Consider the following 17803-nt stretch of genomic DNA (forward strand, 5'->3'; position numbering starts at 1 on the left):
TTATTATCTGTATCTGTCACTTTGTCTAATAAACATTATAATATTATATTTTTAATCTGTTTACATGAACATGACAGATACTCGTCATGGCGGGAAAATTGATTCTTGAATATATATTTAAAACTGCGTATAGAATAAAACATTATTTAAAATTGTTAGCAAATTATATATGAATAAACCTTGTTTTATTTCTGAGTTAAGACTAAGTTCTTACATATTATACTACAATGAGTGTCATACCATATTAAAATATACCTACAAAATATTAATGATCAAGATCTATTTAATATGTCAAAAGAAGCCTTAAGAAATACAATGAATGAATAGCATAACTAAAAGCCATTAAATTATGAATTGAATTGAACAATGAATGAAATGCAAAGTGGACATATTTTTACTTCATAAATAGCAAAGATCAACATTATTATGCCCATAAATATAACATAAATTTAAAAAAATACATTTGTTAATATAAATTGACAGAGAACTTAATTTTTTTTATTCTCATAAAATAGAATTAAAAATTTACTAGTTTAGTAGTAGTTTGTATGTTTTTATAACAAGGAACGTCTTATTTTGTAAAACTTCATACCCTTTTATGGGACTGTCAAAACATACACTAAATGATATATAAAAAAAATATACGATAATATACCTTAAGATGTTTCTAGTAAAGGTTAAAATATCGTAAAGGAATTCGTCTTCCTCTTATTCATACGAGGAAAGGAAATGAAACATTGAATAATTGAAGACGCCCGGTCTGACGTCCTCGCGCAATGATGCAAAATGTCTTTCAAGGATTTCGAGTGGGATTGACTGAGCTATATTTAAGGTATAAAAATCTTTATACATCCTCCACTTTCATCCATCCATATCTCTATCAGATTTATAGCAATTATTAATAGATACTTTCATTATCAATAGAAGCATTTTTTTCCATGCAAAATATTATAGATAATAAGAATCTAAGTATTTTGTACCGTTGATTTTCGTAGAGGATAAAGAAAAAAAGAATTGATGTTTAAGAGAAACTCAGTAGGTACTCTTTTTATCAATCTTAAACACGACTTGCCGGTTCTTCTCGGTAGAAACTACATTCCATACTGACGACATCTTTAAATTTATCTTCACAGGTCAAAAGTACTTATAAGAGTCTACTTGAATAAAGTTTAATATGTTTATTGTTTATTCTCATTTTAAGAGCTGAGTCACTATGTTGCTCTGGTATATAATATATTTATATAAAAAAAAAACCGTCAGTGGCCGATTTGTAAGACCGATAGAAAAACATGTATTAGTTATTTATTAATATAACAATAGCTAATCGCTATAGCGATCCCGAGGTCTTCCCATGCGACCCCACGTTTGAACCGAAGATTGGTTTTTTGTCTTTGTGCCTCATTCCCAGCAGCACATCAACCTTGAAAATGAAATAGTAACAATTTATTGACACGGAATAGACCCAGCTTTAGTACAACATACACCCAGCTGCAAACATCGTTCTGGCGCCCCAAAAAAATTTTGAAGAAATGTTTTGGGGCATCTCTTTGGATGGACCAATCATCAGCGAGGAAGCGCACGCGCAGCGCCCGGACTTTTTGCTACGTTTGCACCTTTGATTAAGACAGACCTGACTCTGAAAGCACGTGAAGGTTCTGTTTAATCTCTTTCCAGTCGTATCGGCTCATCATACCATCGGATTATGAAGGGGTATTATGTGTGCACCTGTGTGTGTGTGTAATTGCGCACACAAATGTTATAATATGTCCAGAGCAGTTGGCTTTATGTGTAGAGACTAACTGCCGTGACCCAAATCACTCAGTAGGACTTAGTTATCGTTATTGAAGTACGACCAGGAGATCGAAGTCGAGTATTAATATGCTGTAGAATATCATCTATTAGTGAACATCGTGTGATCGAAGCGCAATTTGCGAGTGATAACACCAGAACACGATAGCAATATGTTATCAAATGAAACTGACTCACTTATCAGACGGGTTAAGCTCTTTGTGATCACACTTGATCAAACACGACACATTATGTTCAGAATATATATAGTAAAAACATTTTATATGTCATTTTCGTGATAAACTTGTTATATATTATGATAAATTTTCATATATGAGCAACATATATACTTTGTTCAGCTTACATAAGAATTATTAAGGACTTTAATAATGCTAGTACCAATTTGTCGTTGTTATCATACAGATCCTCACACTTATTACACTGGCTCACTCAACTCAACTTTAAACTGGAACACAACAGTACAAAGTGTTGCTGTTTGACGGTAGAGTGTATGATGAGTGGATGGTACCTCCCAGAAGGACTTACACAAAGCCGTACCATCAAATATCACTTCACTGATCATGAATTTTCTATCAGATAGTTAATACCTAGTACTTTACCTCTCAATCAAAATATACTTTATTCAAGCAGGCTTTTACAAGCACCTTTGGATCGTCATTTAACAAACTATACTAAAGGAAGCTACCATCGGTTCGGAATGCAGATTCTACCGAGATGAACCGGCAAGGTAGTCAGTAGTTACTCTTTTTCAACATTTAAAAATACAGTTATGTTAGTTAAATACAATTATATATGTATGTAATATATCCTGCTTGGAAGTAACAAGCATTTTTATCAGCTGTATAATCTTGTATCGAATAATATCCCTTCTTTACCAATGTATTTTTTTACAAATGATTTGTGATTATGAAACGGCAATTGTTTCTAGCATCAGACTTTGAATGTAAAAATCGAATACCCTTCAGATAGTACTTACACTACTCTATATATAGTACTACAGTAGTAGTAAATAGTAGTACTCAATAAGAATGTCCAGTTATACGATTTCGATGAATGTAATTTTGATACCACAAGCGTATAACGTCAGAATGGATAATCTGAAAGATTAAAATAAATCCCTTAAGACTTTATTGATGTTTTCAACTGATCTTTTAATATATATACTGATAATCTATCTGTTTATACTAATAATTGACGAGGCAGTATTTTTTATAATGCTTAACTGAAAAAGTATTAAACCAATATAACAAAAAAATTGTACCAGAAGATGCACCGCGTTTTAGAGGAAGTTTTAAAATTACTTACTGGCAACGCACACGAAGTATTAGGATAGTATGAATTTCTCCTGAATGTAAAAGGATGAAAGTTTGTATGGAAGTTCGTCATTTTTGAAAGTTGCAAATATACAAATAGGGTTTTTGGCCTCTTTATTTACTTAAAATATAACTTTTGCGCTTTTATTGAAAATTCATCACTAAGTATTGTTGCTTGGCGGTAGAATGAGTGGTGAGTGGATGATACTTACCCAGACGGGCTTCCAGAAAACCCTACCACCAAGTACAAAAATATTCAAACAAAAACTTGGTATCGCAATTTTTCCTAAACACAAAAGATTTTTTCCTCGAGAACTCTATAAATTATCTCGCTCATGTCGAAAGTCAACTTAAAGAACCCGGATGTAGATGCATACGAACACGTGTAATAAATAATTACAACCAGTTAAATAGGTATATAAGGTAATCGAGCGATCGCCTAGGACTAGGGCTACCATATATCACGTCATTCAAAGTATCGGTGCTGTTAAAAACGAGAGTCGGAAGATAGAAGTCGGAATATTGTATGTTTTGTAGTATAGCTATATACATTTTTAAAATTATCAACAATAAATAAAGCATACCTTTCCCACGGCCTACAACGATTAAAACATCACCGGAAATAGCCAAGAAGGAATGTGTCTCACAATTTAATTATAGCGGTAGTATGTCATTCCGATTTGGAAAAAAATATAGTAAAAAATAATCAGCAACATAAATTATTTTCACCGATATATCGGAGCCGAAGCTATATTCGGATCATTAGAAATATTATCGTTTTACAAAGTCAAGGAAAACCCGCAACTTAAAATTTTTTATGTCAAATTTAAATTGCTGATTTTTCTTATGAGTGTTTTATATAAGGGAAAGTTAGTTAACTATTCAATCGTATGTTAATAAGCGTTCGCCTAGTCGTCGTACTTTAAGCTTAATATTATGAAAAAATCTGAAGAGTACATTGCGTTTGGAAAATTTTACGTTCTTTCTTATTTGATTTCCTTCCATTGGTAACTCTAAAGCTAAGTATTTTTTAATTGCATGAAAATAATTAAACAAAATAAAATGATATATATATTTTTTTCTTTTTACACCTCTACCATAAATCTTACTCACAAATTTACCATTCATAATTTAAATTTATAATAAAGAAACACATTGTTTGTGTCATTGTCACTCACAAAAAAAAAAAAAAACAAAATCAGTTAAGGTGTGAAGTTGTCTAATTCGAACGTCTGGATCGGCAGTTCAGCAAGCAACTTCATCATTAATTTTTATATCACTCTAGCTGAGAAAAGCCGACAAAAACAAAATTTCGCTTTCTGTGTTTGTTTTTCAATCTCAAATAGTTGTATATAGACCCTGATTGTACCCGTGTAAGGCGGAGTAAAGTCAAGACGGGTGGCTACATCAGTATAAATTTTAGCATATCGCTCTTTTCCTCAATATTAACAAGGTAGGAGTATGTGAGACGTGGTATTCTTAAAAAGAGGTACAAAGGTTTCTTTACATATTAATATATATATACATAATCACACAGACAATATAAACAAGAGTTAAGTATACGTCATAAGAAAAATAATCGCACATGCGCAACCATTTAAAATGGTTGCAATATAGCTAATATTTATTCTTGAATACCATTTGTCCGTAATATTCAACAAATATTTTTAATTATTACGAAACTTTATTATCTAACATAGACGCAGTTTCTCAGATAAAAGACTCGAGATTGCTCTAAACAAACAGCTCCTTGCTGACAGATAACACTGAGCACAATTAATATGATTGTTACTCGAAGATAACATTTTATAATTCCGCTTCTATTTTAAGAGTTTTTTTCTCTTTACTGATTTCGGTGACGACTTGCGGGGAACTGCAAACTGTGTGTGCAATTACAATAATTTGCACCTCTATCTTATGATCTGATGGAACGGCACGGCCGGAAGAGTTCAAGCGCTGCTATTTTTATTTAAAGCTTTATCATTTTCTAATAATATAATACATTGATTTATTAAAACAAAGGTGTACTTTGTATTTCTTATAAAGTCGATATCTGATTTAAAATACCGATACGTTACAGTTATTAATTGTCGGACCTGAGAAAAAACGGCATAAGAAACTCATATGTATGTATGTGTATATTGATAAAATATTATTTATTTTGAGACAGTCTCGGCAGTGCCAAACACCTATTATAAGAACGTCTTTTGCATTAAAACTATTGTTGCATCTCGGCTTTAAAATTAAAATTATATATATCTACTTCGGTCACTTGGTAAACGACATCGAAATCCCGATTCAGCAAGAGATTGTTTAAGAATTCTCTTCGTATCTCACTCGTGAAATATTGACAACCGACTTACGGTGATACGCCATTTTTATAATTATTGTATTCAGTATATCAAAATCTGACATTTCAAGCTCGTGTCCTACGGTGAGTATCGAGTTTCTTGTTACAAAATAGCCTTACTGTAGCCTAAATATGGATATCGGAGATCAATCAAATAAATTCTAAAACAGGTGCACGATGTAGTTCAATAATTTTATCACTCTGCATAAAGTTGTTAGCTTTTTAATTAAATCTTTTGAAACTATGCTTATTAATCAACATGTAAGATAATTTTAACTTTGCCTATTAATAAATTATAATTATATTTCAACACATAAAAAGATAAGACTCATCACACAATACAAGAATACATAGATGACAAAAACTGAGATTGCTATTGGCTGAATACATAACAAACACGTTTAACAATATAGTTGACTATCTACTTCATCATTTAAATGAAATAACTGCTGTCTTGCCTGCTTATCAAATCAAATCAAATTAAATCAAAATGAATGAATGAGAAGAACCGGCAAGAAACTCTTACATTTCAAAGCGATGGTAGGTTTGCGTTCAATTCAATCCATGACGATTCTAAAAGTTTTCTCTATCTTTTTATATAATTACTTCGATGAATGGTTGCGGTATTAAAAAAAAATCCAAGTCAAGTCGTTATTCTGATTTTATATACATTTTACAGATAATTGCTAAGCGTTAATCATTAAAATTTACCGCTCCCGCTGTACTGTGATTAAACTAGGTCACTTGACAATACGATATCTACTGAGTGTTTAATTGTACGCCTAATAATATCACAAGACAAATACCACGTTAGAATACTAACGATAACACCTAAACGAATAAAACGTTACTTCCAAATGTCTTAAAAATATTTATCTCAATAATATAAAATCATAACAAAAAACAACTACCTTCTTTAAATGGGACCAAACCGAAGTATAACCTCCTAAACAAAAAAAAAATTTTCCAAAACATTTCATATACGAAACGGTTATGAATTCTGATGTATCAAATATAAAAAAAAAATATAATCGACTTAGTTAACCTTCTTCTTTAGAATTCGGTTAAAATCACAATAACTGAACGGATCAGTTTATGTAATGATAACAGTAAGTAACATAAACTCTATACACAATACAGTACAACGCAGCAAGGACAAAACTTCGGGTTATATTAGACAAGCTGACCCTGCGATTTTACCCGTCCAATATTAATAAAACATTACCTATAGCAACATAAACCGTCACCCTCCATTTTATTACTTCAAGGGATGAATAACAAAACAAAGAAACTATATTTGTGCTGCAGAAGAGGGCTATTCGCGCAATCTATAACCTCTCCAAGGAATCATTAAGGAATAAATTTAAAGAAATTAAGATATTAACTGTTGCTTCTCAATATATATTCTGTAATGTTTTGTATGTACGGAAAAATATTAATGTTTTTATGAGAAAATGTGATTCTCATAACATTGGTATAAGGAACAAACACAATCTTGTTACTCCTTTTACTCGACTGCATAGAGTCAGTAACTCTTTTGTGGGGCAATGTATACGCTTGTACAACAGGATCCCAGAAAGCGTTCAAAATGCTTCTGTTACCACATTTAAAAAAATTGTTAAGGAACGCTTGTGTGCGAAAGGTTACTATAAAATTAGTGAGTTTATGTTTGATAGTACACCTTGGGAGTGAAACGATCGCCTCCTGGCTGTTTCTATTCATATACAATTATGTAAATAATTAATTTAAAAAAAAAAGACCCGCTGAGTTTCTTTCGCCGGTTCTTCTCGGGTCAGGGTATTCCTTTTTCCGAACCGGTGGTAGTGTTTAATTTGACCATCAATAAGTAAGTGTAATGCTTCTATATTGAATAAAGGAATTTGAGTTTGAGAAAACCCCAGGGCTCAGACTATCTCCATACCAAATTGTATCTTAATCGGTTTAGCAGTTTAAGCGTGATGAGGTAACAGATAGAGTTACATTTCTCATTTATAATATTAGTATAGATTAACCAAAAAAATATACTTAAGAAAAGTTTGAAAAATAGAATATTATTATTATTTGTATTTCGTGTATAATTAATAAAAAAAGGCATTTCTGACTCTTAAGGCCGCCAGACTTTTATATGTTCCATAAACAACAGTACCGTCGGAATGGCGGCTCCACCCCTACTCATAGTGATATATTAAGCACACTGGGCGAGCCGCAGTAAACATCGCCACCGATTAACTCAAATTGCGATCACGCTGCGAATAAACTCCTTGTTTGTTTGATATATCGTCAGCCACGAACGGAGCCGAGATGGTCCAATAGTAATGCGCGAATTTTAACTGAAGACTGCGTTCAAAGCGGACAAACTCCTATAAATTAAAACTAGCGAAATGACTTGCGTAACCTCCAAGTGCATATCCATTAATTATGAAATGCAAATTAAAATGCCAAATCATTATTTATTTGCTCAGTGGTAGGGCTTTGTTGCCCGACTGGGTAGGTAGGTGTTATGTTTCGATTTGAAGGTTGAGCGAGCCAGTGTACAGAATTACAGGCACATGAGGCAAAACATCTTAGTACCCAAGATTAGGACCAATTGACGCTATCTCTTACAGCGGCAATGTCTATGAGTTGTGGTGACAGCTTACCATCAAGTGGCCGCATCAAATACCGCCTTTGCCCGACCGCCTAACTATATCATAAAAAAAAACATCCTGCACGATCGATTACAATGACAACAAACAACTAAATTATTATTAAGGAAACGACCATTACCTGATTCATAACATTACAAGTTGATTATCGTGATTTATGTGTTACGTTTACGTTATAATTACTTTAATTAATCTTTATTACTCTTTACTAATTATCTAATCAAAATATTCTTTATTAAAGTAGGCTCATAAAAGCACTTTTGAATTGTCATGTTACAATCTTGAATAGGGTATTCTACTGTGTTCGAAAAAGTACTTCAAAATATTGATTTTCCTAATAAAAAGCCACAAAAAAATATTTCGCCAAAATAAATACACTTTCTTGCCATAAAATTATATTTAAATTTTAAACCTTTCTATTCCCGCGAAAACTCTGTCAGTCATTTTGATGTCGTTATATTGGTAAAAACGACAGTTGTGTATGTACGATGGGCACTCATTTCACGTTAACAGCATAAATTTACAATCGCTATCGTATAGTGTACAAATATTAGAATTAAAACTCCAGAAAAGTTGTTTATCAAAGCAATAGATGATATTGAAATGAGTTTTTGCCTATATGACGTCACACCACGGCGGTTCGTGTTTTAGGTCACGTGATATACCTAAAATTACAACTTTTCACTTTAATATAACAAGACAATAATGTGTTTATGACTCAAAATCAGAACATTGAAGTATATTTCTACATATACCTATTTCTATATGTTTCACTTATGTCAGTAAAGAAAAATGTTTTTTTTTTTTTATATATATATATATTTATATACTGCCTAGAAATCAATAGATATTAAGTCCACGCTTTTTTATCTTTATTATAATCTTGTATTGAGTAATATGTCTTATTTATCAATGTTTTTTGACAGGAGCTTTAAATTTTTTTAATATATTGCTAGCGTTATATTCGTGTATCGATTGAGATAAAAATACCACACCCGTTTTCGAAAATTTATGAATGCGTTCTAAACCTGTCTCGAAAATAAACGTAGTTGACCTTGAAATCAATATTAGTCAAAATATGTAAATCGTTTCTATAACTGTTTTCACTGTCGTATTATAAACTATTTTTATAAATACTATTGATATCAATGAGATGTTTAATTATAAAGGAAAAACTTACTACTTATATTTTTAAATATAATTAGAGTCCAAGGTAAAAAATTGACGCCATTTTGAAACGTCATTTTTACAACAGACAGTTATACTGAATTGTTTACGTCATATTGAAATACTCGATATGAAAATCAACATAGTTATATTTTATCATATGATCTTGTTGAAAAATCAAAATGGCCCACTATTACCTTAGACCTTAAAGAATAGATTGATAAAAATACAGAATAATTAGATTCATAATTATGATATTTATACTTCTCTAATAAAATTAAATTAATAATTAAAAAACATTCACTTTTGTGTAGTTCACGACTTTGCGTGCAAAACAAATGTATCGGCCGTTCTTGAATATCGCTATCAAAACGCAATTTCCGTTAACAATAAAATAATAATAACTCCAATACGATTATATTGGGCAATGTGAGTGTAATTACGACGCTAATACGATTACCAACGAGTAAAGTATCGTTAATATTAATTGTTGTCTTTTATTAATATAATTAGAACGATTAAATAGATAAAGTTTTATTGTTTTTAGAAATAATCTGCGTTACTTTATTTAATAATATCAACCGAGCCCAATAGAGCAACTTACTAGAAAAAGTTTTTCATCTCAAAAGCCTTCTTAGATCAACTGTGGACCATTTACAAGCTTACTTTTATGTTATTCAATACCTAATTAAATAAACCTTTTTTTGATAACAGGTAGGCGGACGGCGAAAAGACGACCTGATGGTTAGTGGTCACCACTGTCAATAGACGTTATCGCTGTAAGATATATTAATTTACAGTAACATGTTCTTTGTCCCTGTAGTTACATTGGTTTACTGACCTTTCAAACCGAAAGACATAAATACAAAGTATTACTGTTTGGCGGTAGAATATCTGATTAGTGGGTGATATTCAGACGACCTTGCACAAAGCCCTACATTCCATTAAGTGTAACCAAAAGTGCGACCAGCTAATTTAAATTGACATTTAAGATAATTGAATGTGAAGGCGACTTAAACGGTCCTATAAGAATTTACGTATCTCACTTGAGAAATCTTTTACACGTATGGTGATACTGTTTTGACGCGCGGTACACTTAAATATTATATACTAGTGACCCGCCCGGGCCTCATACGGCTACTATAAGGGTCTATATGAAACTTTTAGATTGAAGAACAAACATACAAAGATACATTTTTGTTTTTTTTTTTTTTTATATAAATTATCGACTTCTACTATAACATGCAAACTTTCCTTTTGAACCACTCTGTATAATGAGGAAAACCGCATTAAAATCTGTTGTGTTGTTTAAAAGATCTAAGCGTACAGACGGCGCAAAGCGACTTTTATTTGTTTTATACTATCGCATATCAATTTCTGACATTACACATGTTCTGCCATGATATTCGAATTTATTCTTAAAAAAAAACTCTACGGAACCAACTGCAAGACTACCACTCTAGACTAGAAACTATTTAATTACTAATTAAAGTAAATATTTAGCATTAGCAGCCTGTAAATTTCCCACTGCTGGGCTAAAGGCCTCCTCTCCCTTGAGGAGAAGGTTTGGAGCATATTCCACCACGCTGCTCCAATGCGGGTTGGTGGAATACACATGTGGCAGAATTTCGTTGAAATTAGACACATGCAGGTTTCCTCACTATGTTTTCCTTCACCGCCGAGCACGAGATGAATTATAAACACAAATTAAGCACATGAAAATTCAGTGGTGCCTGCCTGGGTTTGAACCCGAAATCATCGGTTAAGATCAACGCGTTCTAACCACTGGGCCATCTCGACTTTCTAAAGTAAATATGCGTGCGAATTATTCAGCCTACCATATGTAACCAAATCTATAAATCTTGCAAAAAATTCAACAAACACTAACTCACTTTTTATCATCCGTTTAATCTCGTTAGGTACCTATAAATATATTTTTTTTATATTTGCTTTTAATTAATTAATAGGCAATAACCTACCAGCCAAATGACTCGTATGAAATATAATCTAATTCATATTAAAAGATTAATATATAAAGATTATTATTAACATATGATTTAAACATACAGAATCTTTGATGTTTTATCGGTCACGACAGTGTCGTGTGTTGCCATGTTCAACTAATTACAAGGAAAATTTTATGATTAAACATATATCTTGATTTTAATTTTGTCATCCACGTCTTCCTTACTCATGGTAGTGCTTTGCTTTGTGCAAGCCCGCCTAGGTAGGTACCACCCACTCATTGTATGTTATTCAGCCAAACAGCAATACTAAGAATTGTGTTCTGTATTGAAGGGAAACATAACATAGTTCCCAAAGTTGGTGATGCATTGGTGATACAAGATGCTGTTAATATTTCTTACATTGCTAATGTCTATGAACAGTGGTGAGCACTTACCATCAGGTGGCACATTCGCCAATTCACGTTGATGATAATTATATGTAACTGATGATAGGTGCTCACCAGTGTTCATAGATTAGACAAATTCGACCATTCGACAATTAAATCGTTATAGAAACATTTATGAAAATAATATTGAATTTGTACGTTTCGAACATATTTTGGTATTGTCATGAATATATATTTTTTATTGATAACACTTAAACAGCAAGCAAAAAAAAAACAGGAGAAAAAGTTACTGAACTGTATTGTCTTTGCCTATTTTTCTATATTTAAAAGTACAACAAAGAAAGTCGCTTTTATTAAGATGTTTCTTGAATCTATTTATAAACATCGTGATCAATTTTACTCGCTTTATTTATCTGTACGTAAAACACGTGACAGGCTATTTAAAAACAACAATATTATACTCATGTACATGCATAATTATGTCACATCACATGCACAATTTATAGCCCACTCTCACTGCAATGACTCGGTATAATAACAAACTTTGTTCAGAATAAACAACTTACAGGTTTTTTCTGTTTATTAAAATATCGGATTAGCATAATGAGTCAGGTGTTGACTTCAATAAGAAACGAAGGAGGTTAATAATTTCGTTTATTTTTTATAGTTTATTTTTATTCAAACGAGTTGTCGAAGACGGTTCGTTTCGTCAACTACTGTGTGTATATTTAGACATTACTTAGATAGGTAAACTGCAAGTCACAAATTAGATGATACATATTTAATTAGTTTTATCCCGCAACTTCAACCACGTGTTACGATATTGTGATCTATATCTTTCTTTGGAGTTCAATCTTGCTTCATACCAACTTTCATCAAATTCGGTTCAGTAGTTTAGCTGTGTAAACGTAACGGACATACAGACTTACTTTATAATATTAGTGTAGATTATTATATTATACGGGGTCATCATATGTAAAGAGGCAAATAATGCACACATTTTGGATGTCATATTTAAAAAAAAAATATAATTATCCAAAGCTAATTCAAGACAAAGACTGAAATCATAAAACATCTGCATTAATCACAATTTTATACATTAGTAAGACAAGTATTGTTTATTTAAATTTAAGAAACATCAGCGTGTTCACAAATTAAACGAGAAATATTTTTACGACAATAGTAGCCATAGTACACAGAGATACACCATTATAGGCGTTTACAACAATACAATTAAATGACTCTTTATTTTATTAAATCAAAGGTAATAACAAAAATAAAATATGACAATCGATATAACAACCAACCTTTAAAAAACCCTAATACTGCAACTCATTCAGTGCTTTCATTAAATGTTTCTAAAAACTGTTTTCGCTGAACATATCGACGTCATATTATATATTGTTGAAGGTAATTACTTACTATATATTTAAGTTCAATTCATTTATTCAATTATCTTTACATTTCACATACAACATATCGAACTTGCAATTTTGCACATTGTCGTCTTGTTAAGCTTAAGAACATTAATTAAGAAAGGATTTTTGATTGTTTTTATATTTGCAAAAAATTACAAAACTTTTTATATGATAATATAAATAAACAACCACAGCCAAAAAAAACACGGCGGCCACAGATAAGTAATGTTAAGTAAGCGAAAAAGACACCATAATAAATATATCAGTTAAATAAATACTTTCAAAAATCGATAATACTTTCTTTTATTATTATCGATATTTATTAAATGATAAATATTTGATGTCATTGTTCTCGAAATATCCACAATATTACGGTCGGTAACAGACGACGTTTTCTCTTGTTTTTGCGCCCGAGCAGAATATTAACGATGTACGTATGTAAATGCAAAAATGTACGTACACAGCACATGCGTCCTGATACAACTCGTTGGCAAAAAAATAAATAGAACAAAACTTTTGGTACCGTTTAATTTAACATATATATATGTAAATAGTAGCTTTCCGCGGCTTTTCCCGTTTGATGTGACAAGATTGTTAAAACAACCAGGGAAACCCCAGGGCATAAGATTATTACAAATTTTATAGAAAACCGTTCAGTAATTTTTGCGTGAAACAGTACCGAAGATCCAGGGTCACGAACTTTCGTGTTAACAATATCAGTTGGATATAATTATGTATAATTAATTAATTTATATTCATCAAATGTAAAATAACAAAATAAATCAAATAATAATTTTAGAATAAACAGGCAACATTAGATATGAATATCATCAATATTAAAAAAAAGCCTATATATTGAAGTAGGCTTTCACGAGCACTTGAGAACTTTTTTTATAATATAACGAGCTGTTCATGAAGCTATCACAATATGAAAATAACTCGCTACTCGCTAGTAACCTTTTAAACTTGTACAATATATTTTTAATTGCATATGCATATGCAATATTGCATGTGCATGTGCATGTGCATATATACATATATTTTTATATAATATAACATAAATTTAATACTCTTTTAAAAGGTTTTGTAGAAAAAATATTTTTGTATGCAAAATGTTATTGAAAGATTATATTTTCTAAATAGTTTTCAAAGTTGAATTGATACACAATATGTCGTTTCACCAAAGATTTATTAGTGGTAGGGCTTTGTGCAAGCCTGAGTAGGTACCATCAGATATTCTACCGCCAAACAACGCTAATGTAGGTGTTAAATTTCTAAAGTACCCTGTTGGCTATTCCATAATCTCTCTTTGTGCCAAATTTCAACCATCCAAACTTTTGCATTTATAATATTACACAGTCGCTAAAAACACTTAAATACTAAAACACAATTTACACAAAATGGTTGCCATAATATTACATTAGCTATGCAATATATTTACATAAACGCAGTGGAATGCTGTAGAAATGTGTTATATACATATATGCGGGCGTAATTCTGTCAACTATCTTTAACTCGCACTTCGCAGGACTTCGCTTGATTTTACGGGGCCTTGTAATTATTTGGGTACGCCATAAACCTCCTTGGAGTTTTCACATTTTGTTTTATGTAATAAAGTAACTGCCCCATCATAATGACTACATTCATATCTCATCGGAACGAGGCGAGAACGTGTTGTGATTAATTATGTCTTACTGTGTAAAAATAATCGTAAAAACTTTAATTAAATTTCAATAAATAAAAAAGTAAAAAAAACGGCCGTCTTTCATTCTGTTTTTAAGATACCACGAGAACAGTAATCAGTATCTTTCGTTCGGTATGTATTTTGTGAAATAGTAGATCATACCTTGGTCGAGTAGTGTGTACACCGGTTTTCATGGATACGCTACTCTGAGGTCCCGGGTTCGATTCCCGGCCAAGTCGATGGAGAAAAAGTCCATTAATTTTCTATGTTGTCTTGGGTCTGGGTATTTTTAGTACGGTCGTGACTTCTGATTTTCCATAACACAAGTGCTTTAGCTCCTTACATTGGGATCAGAGTAATGTATGTGATGTTGTCCAATATTTATTTATAAAAATACAATGCATCTATATACATCACACACAATGGGTATTAATGTCTCAACATCTATATGTAAATCCATCGTGATTATAGATTTAACAATACTTACAATAATTGCTAAGAAGAACTCAATGAGTTAACTTTGTCAGAAAACATTACAACCTATAACCCGCCTCACATCTTTAGGTTATTATGGATACTTTTCACTCGTGGTTTAAAAGTTATATCACCAGTTCTCGTTATGAAGAACATAAGTATCTTTTGAACACAAAAAGTTACCGTAGTAGATTATCTAGTTTGTGTCCAGAGAGAAAATATACCTTTTTAATAATATAATTGTAAAATTCAATGTTATTTTCTTAATGCTGATAACTATGATATTTATCAAACAAACTACAATAATATGTAGTATGTTATATGATTATTGTACCACGCCACACACAGCTCTTTAATAAAAGTAATTATAAAATAAATTACTATTTCTCTAGAATATTTTTATTTAGCATTTTGAAAGTTATGATATATTTGTAATATTTTCCAAATCAGTTCTCTAACAGTTTATATTCTTATTAAAATGTTTTTGCGTTATGCAAAGAAATTTACATTTTAATGATTTTTGGAACGGTTGAATGGTTTTTTTCAATTCTATTCGCGTAATTATTTAGGTTAGGTTTATAGACATTTATTCTCAAAAAGACATAAGTCGCTTATATGAGGATACACATATATGGTAATATAACAAAACATTTATTCATTCTGTTCCTAAAATCTCTTTTTCTGTTAGACTATTATGACCTGGAAGGAGATTATTACGCGGACCTATTGGGCCGCTAATGATCATCACTGCTGAGGCAGTTGACTTCCAAGCAGGATATATAACAAACATATATCATTGTATTTAACTAACATAACTGTATTTTAAGATGTTAAAAAAGAGTAACTACTGAGTTTCTTACCGGTTCTTCTAGGTAGAATCTACATTCCGAACCGGTGGTAGCTTTACTTAATATAGTTTGTTAAACGACGATTCAAAAGTGCTTGTAAAAGCCTACTTGAATAAAGTATATTTTGATTTTGATTGACTTAGTATCGCGAGAGTCCTTATTGAAATTATACTGGCATCTTTCCCACCGGAACAAGAACTAAGTATTGTTGATTGTTGGTAGAATATGTGACGAGAGGGTGATACCTTCTCTAACGGGCTTACATCATAAGGCTTTACCACCAAGTAATGGTGGTAGGGCTATGTGAAACGGGTCCAGACTCAGCTATTCTTTAACATAGTTAGTAAGTTGTAGTATGAAATTATTACTTATATAATTATGTATAAACTTAATAATTATATTTAATTAACAATATGAGTAGATATTTACATACGTTCAAGCTGCTTTTAGTATTTGAATTTTATTGCAATTACATTCTCGAGCTTGGAATTAATGAAGTGGCTTCTAGTCGATTCCATACAACATTAACTAATTAACGATTTAATTTTATTGTATTTGTGCAAGAATAAAAACAATTTTATGTATAGAGCCTCGCAAATGTGCAATCTCGTAATTACGATTACAACACTTGCAGCCGCATAAAACGTCTTCGTTGCGTAACAATTCAAAATTAAAAAAAAATACCAGTACACCATGATTAAAAATTTGAGGAAAAAATATGAGAATTTGGTTTTTTTTTTATCTTTCTTTCTACTTTTATTTCGAATATGTAATTTTTTATTTATGAAATATTGTAAACTACATACGTACATACTACATACTATAGTTGCTAAAATGGTCTACTAAACAAAAGAAAATCGATCGAAAAGCAGTGAAGAAACGAACACTGTTTAACATGTATGTTTTTTCTTTGCCAACAAAGATATAGATATCACGATTATTTAATACTTACCTACCTACTACTTATCCGCCTACCTACACTAAATCCATTCTTACGGAATGCGATATTACCTATTAAGGCCTATTTAAGACATCTCACATATTAGTTAATTATATATTTATGAATTGCATTGTGCATTGTACGTAGACTATTTATATTACGTATTTGATATTGTGATGTATATTGGTTAAAACATATAGAACTCTCTAGAAATTGTGACGTACATTTATATTCAAAGTCATTTATCCAGTACAGAAGCTTTGCACGTACTAGTCAGAGTAAAAATTACCAGCGATTCAATGGCGCTATTACGGTTAGAGCTTTGAAACTGTTGCAATCAAATATTTGTTGCGGGTTGATAAAAGTTGCAGTCGATAAATCAGTATTATCGAGTATTGTGCTACTGCATAGGTCTATGGTACGGATTTAGATTTTTTTGCTTTGATATCAATCCGCAGCAAACAGTTGATAGCAACAGTTGCTATGTTCTAACCATAATAGTCCCCCAGATTCCGAGAACTGGCGAACTATTCTGTCTTTTGTAATTTATACGTCTTTAGGCGCGTTATGAATGATTAATGTGTTTTTTTTTTTTATATTGTAAAACTACATGATGAAGTTGCTCACTAAGACATCAAGTGTCAAGTCGCTCGAAATAGACAACTTCACACCTTATCTTATAGTATAATATTAAAATTGTGAATGTTTAATTGTATGCATACGATTAAAACTATTTTTAATTACTCTGAAGAAGACGAACTTCTCACGCGCGTACATACCTAATCTTTTTTTTTGTTTTCAC

General features: G+C 31.4%; 1 protein-coding gene across 2 annotated transcripts in view; it reads right to left on the reverse strand.

Moving 5' to 3' along the window:
- LOC125068194 (protein halfway) overlaps positions 1-17803 on the reverse strand; it is a 42683-nt gene that overhangs the window by 17414 nt on the left and 7466 nt on the right. The window contains exon 2 of one of the 2 annotated variants that reach the window (XM_047677245.1): positions 3335-3343. The exons of the other annotated variant lie outside the window; for it this stretch is intronic. The gene's annotated coding sequence lies outside the window, so the exon portion shown is untranslated. The remainder of the gene's footprint in view (positions 1-3334; positions 3344-17803) is intronic. 2 annotated transcript variants of the gene reach the window in all.

Source organism: Vanessa atalanta, chromosome 13, assembly GCF_905147765.1.
Source record: "Vanessa atalanta chromosome 13, ilVanAtal1.2, whole genome shotgun sequence".
NCBI lineage: Eukaryota > Metazoa > Arthropoda > Insecta > Lepidoptera > Nymphalidae > Vanessa > Vanessa atalanta.